Below are 4,141 nucleotides of genomic sequence, written 5' to 3' on the forward strand. Positions count from 1 at the left end.
TTAGAAATTTGGGAATAAATTCTGTGTGTCTATCATCAACTAGTCTTTGATGAAACGCACTAATTGAAGTTATAAAATCGTGAAGGAGTGATGGGTTACCATCAAAAGTTCCTATCTCGTCAATAGCTTCTTTAAATTGGTCTTGCACAATTTGTCTAGTTTGGTGTTTAACTAAGGTAGCTAACAATTGTTAAAGGGTAGCCATTGTGACTGGGGTTAACTACTAAGCTGAGCTTTACACTTAACTTTTTGCTGAAAAGTTCATGCGCAAGATTGGACTTGAAACTAACATTTCCTAAGATCAACTTAATTTTAATTATAAAAATGGCTGTTAAATCATCTAGCAGAATGCGCAGAAAATAAGGAAGGGGGCAAAGGCAATTCAAATAAAAATCGACTACAGCAACAACAAGGACAAGTCGTCCATGTTATCAGAATCATTCTTATTCATCGAATTACTCCTAATGATAAGTCGATGGGGTGAGAAGTCAGTCGTTTTGGTGAAGCACCTTAAGAAAGGACAAACCGAAATGTCGCTATTTATCACTGAAAGCAAACAGAAGCAAAAGGTATCATTAGAATCAAAATTGAGAGATTGTAGCAGGACCAAAATTTACCATCATTCTAGATTGTAAGAACAGAAGATGATAGACATAAGCCTGGATCATAAGGTAAAGATAAAATAGTCAGAGGTCACAAATCATATCATTCCTTGTAGAATAAAATGTTGCAACCTCTGATTGTACCACCTTTACCTTGGCTTGTGTTCCAGTGAAAAGTTAATGGAGGCCAGGTATAGCCCATACTTACACACTAGTCAGACATCGGTCTCAATGCTCATTATATTGTGCTTGGGGTTGCACAGACTAAGGTTATTATTACTAAGCAGTTTCTTGTTGGTGAGGCTGGTCGAATAGTCCCGACCAAAGAGTAAACCTTCTTCTAGCTCCATCATATCAGATGAAGACTCGGATAATGAGCTTTTTTTCATATGTTGGCCTGGAACAGAAAGATGATTGGAAAATGAGACACCAGTGGCATATTAAAGAAAGCAAGCACTCACTTTGCTCCTCGCAAATGTTCATGGGATTTAACATTTACATGAACCCGACGACTGCGCAACTACCAACACCGAATAGACCCTGGGATCCCCGACCTAAGCCCAGACTGCAGGAGTGCGGCACAGGATGTACCACATCTTTTTAACTGCCCGGCACACCCCACCCAACTAGACCCCACATCATTATGGACCAACCCCGTGGCAGCAGCCACCTTCCTGGACCTGGAAGATGAGTTGTCAACAAGCCACTCACCTAAAGTGCCTGGAAGATAAGGACAGCTAGTGACATGGTTGAAGTTTTGAGATTGCATATCCTCCTGATCAGTCTCCCTGTGGTAGAAGTAGTTGAAGTTGGAGACTATGACTGGTTCGGGATACGGCGCCATCGGACGCCGACGAACGGCCCCCGTCACCCGGCACGGAAGACGGCCAGCAAGGGCCGCGTCAACACGCACCGACGCGAGAAAGATACCGTCCGCCGACTCGGCGCGCCCCACACGAGGAGAAGCGTATCCAAACCGCGTGCGTTCGAAACTACCGCCGGGACTCCGGCCAGCGAGTCCGAGGTTCGGCGCCACTCGGAGCACTCCCCTCCCGGGGACTCGTCAGCGCCGAGCTCCACTCGGACCGCGTCGACCGCTTCCCAGCGAGTCGCGACGTTCCACTGCGGCGAGGAAAATCGGTTCGGCCGGGCGGACTGAGCCCGGACGGCCGCCGTGGCGCGCGCGAAAACCGACGCCCCGCCCGAGAGCGGAGACGCCGGCCGCGCGACCAACGGAAACAACGACCGTCGCGGGTCCGCGGGTCCGACACGAAACTGAGTCCTCGCCGACGCGTTCATCGGGTCTCGTTCGTTTACCCCCGAACGGTTTCACGTACTCGCTGAGCTCTCTCTTCAAAGTTCTTTTCAACTTTACCTCACGGTACTTGTTCGCTATCGGTCTCGTGGTCGTATTTAGCCTTAGATGGAGTTTACCACCTGCTTAGGGCTGCATTTCCAAGCAACCCGACTCTAGAGTGGACCCCTCCTGGGCGGGCGCAGCGGTCTCTACGGGCCTGGCACCCTCTCTGGGCCGTGGCCCCTTTCAAGGTGGACTTGAACGCACCGGCCGAATCGCCCAGGATAAGCGGGACCACTCGAACACCACATTTCCTCGACGAAGCACTCGGCTCCGGGGATTCGGTGCTGGGCTCTTCCCTCTTCGCTCGCCGCTACTGGGGGAATCCTCGTTAGTTTCTTTTCCTCCGCTTATCGATATGCTTAAATCCACCGGGTAGTCCCGTACAGCCCGAGGTCGTTCGAGTTCGAGTGGGGGGGTTCACGTGTGTGCGCGCGCAGGTGTAGTGCGGCCGCGCGGCACTCAACTCACTCGACACTCTCCCACACTGCTGGTGCTTGGTTCGCGTCCATGCCACACACAAGAGCGGCCGGTTCAAACACAAGAGCACGACACGCTGAAGGCATCCTTGCACGCCCCAGAAGAAGCCCTCTCACGGGTGAACGCGTGCGAGAACCTCGGCCCGTAGAAATACGTGTGTGCGAGAACACTTATTCAACGGGGGGGTCGAGGTCGCACGCGCGCTTCGAGAGAGAGCGTGTGGTACTACTGGGGGGGCGGCCGGTTCACTTCGAGCGACACACACACAGGCAGTGCAGAGCGTCTCGCTGCCAGCGTCAAGGCTAGCGCGGTTCACACATACACACTCTCGGCGTTAAGCGAGCACACGTTTTTTCCTTTCGAACACACACGACGCGAAATGTTTCGGCGTACAACGGATTAGCCGTAGTTCAAAAATTGTGAACGTCCCCCTCCCCATTGAATAACTTTATATTTGCAGAATTTTTTTGTACTGAAACCATTTTAAAGTAAAAAAAAAAAAAAAAGCAAAAAAGATAAAATACAAAAAAAAAAGGTGTATTTGGTAAATATAAACTGTAAATTCTTAACGCTATATATTTTAAGTATTAAATAACTCGAAAAAAAAAAAAAAAACGAAATAAAAAAGATATTGGGGCCTAAACGCATTTTGTGTGGTATAGGTCTAATAATGAGTGGTTTATTATCAAGCCTTGGACAAACCCGACAAAAAAGAAATAATCATACTATAATGTATATGGTATGTTCCTTAGGTGTGTCGTATGAGCGTGAAGCATCGATGTCCCTGCCCCCGAGGCGGGGAAGGTGGCCGGGCCCAGAAGCGCGCACTAGGGATGCGCCTCCCTCGGAACCGCATATGCAGGCGCGACTCGCGCGAGGGCCCCGAAACGCCCCGCAATACGTATCCCAGGCGCGAAACGCTAGTGTGTGTCCCCTCGCCGAATGCGCCCCAAAATAGAGAAGCGAGGCCCTGTAGATTTATTTTAATCATAATTTTAAGGGAGATAGTTAAGGATTCATTTATGTGTCCATACTCCTCGGTACGTGAGGCATTTGTCTCAGCTCGATAGCTACGACCGGCTCATTTTGTGAAAACAAAATACTCGTGACTTTCTAAGTTCTTGTCACTTGACATTTGGCCGATCCTTGGATGGATTGATAACCCAATCGCGCCGGTGTCTTTTGGCTATAAACCACTGGTCGATAGTTTTATCCCCAGTAGTTAAAAGGGTAAACCGACATAGCACCTTGCACGCGAACAGGCTAAACTGTTTGATTTTCGCGTTTACTATCCGTCCAGTGTTTTCACTAATAACGACTGGTGCAGTCCATGAGTATTAATGTAAGATCTAGTTAGTCTGATGTTCAATCCCCTCGAGCTGAGTAGGAGCGGCGCGGAGTAGGGTGGGTTGAGTCTACACATCACGCCGTCGCTGAGCTCAGCCGGCACGTCCAAGTCGGTCGGATGTGCGCCCGAGCCGAACGTACCTCAAGAAGCCTGGCGACGAGAGAGAGAGTCGTCCCTCTCCCGCCGCCCGCGTCAAGCTGCCGCAGAGGACTTATAAAGCCGGTGTGGCTTGCTTTGCCAGCCTACCGTCCCTACTCGGGCACTACGCGCACACGGCCGACCTGCGGAGACCCCATCACTTGCCTGGTCAGGCGGTCAGCTGCCCGAGGACATTATAGTAAAAGCCTGGGCTCC

General features: G+C 50.2%; 1 long non-coding RNA gene across 1 annotated transcript; it reads right to left on the reverse strand.

Annotated features, from left to right (window-relative positions):
• Positions 1-224: 224 nt before the first annotated feature.
• On the reverse strand, positions 225-1,428 carry LOC108253284. Its single transcript, XR_001809709.2, has 3 exons — positions 1,314-1,428; positions 811-999; positions 225-546 (listed from the first exon to the last, which is right to left on the reverse strand). It is a non-coding gene; the product is annotated as an uncharacterized LOC108253284 (long non-coding RNA).
• Positions 1,429-4,141: the final 2,713 nt, after the last annotated feature.

Source organism: Diaphorina citri, unplaced genomic scaffold, assembly GCF_000475195.1.
Source record: "Diaphorina citri unplaced genomic scaffold, Diaci psyllid genome assembly version 1.1 scaffold1530, whole genome shotgun sequence".
Classification (NCBI taxonomy): domain Eukaryota; kingdom Metazoa; phylum Arthropoda; class Insecta; order Hemiptera; family Psyllidae; genus Diaphorina; species Diaphorina citri.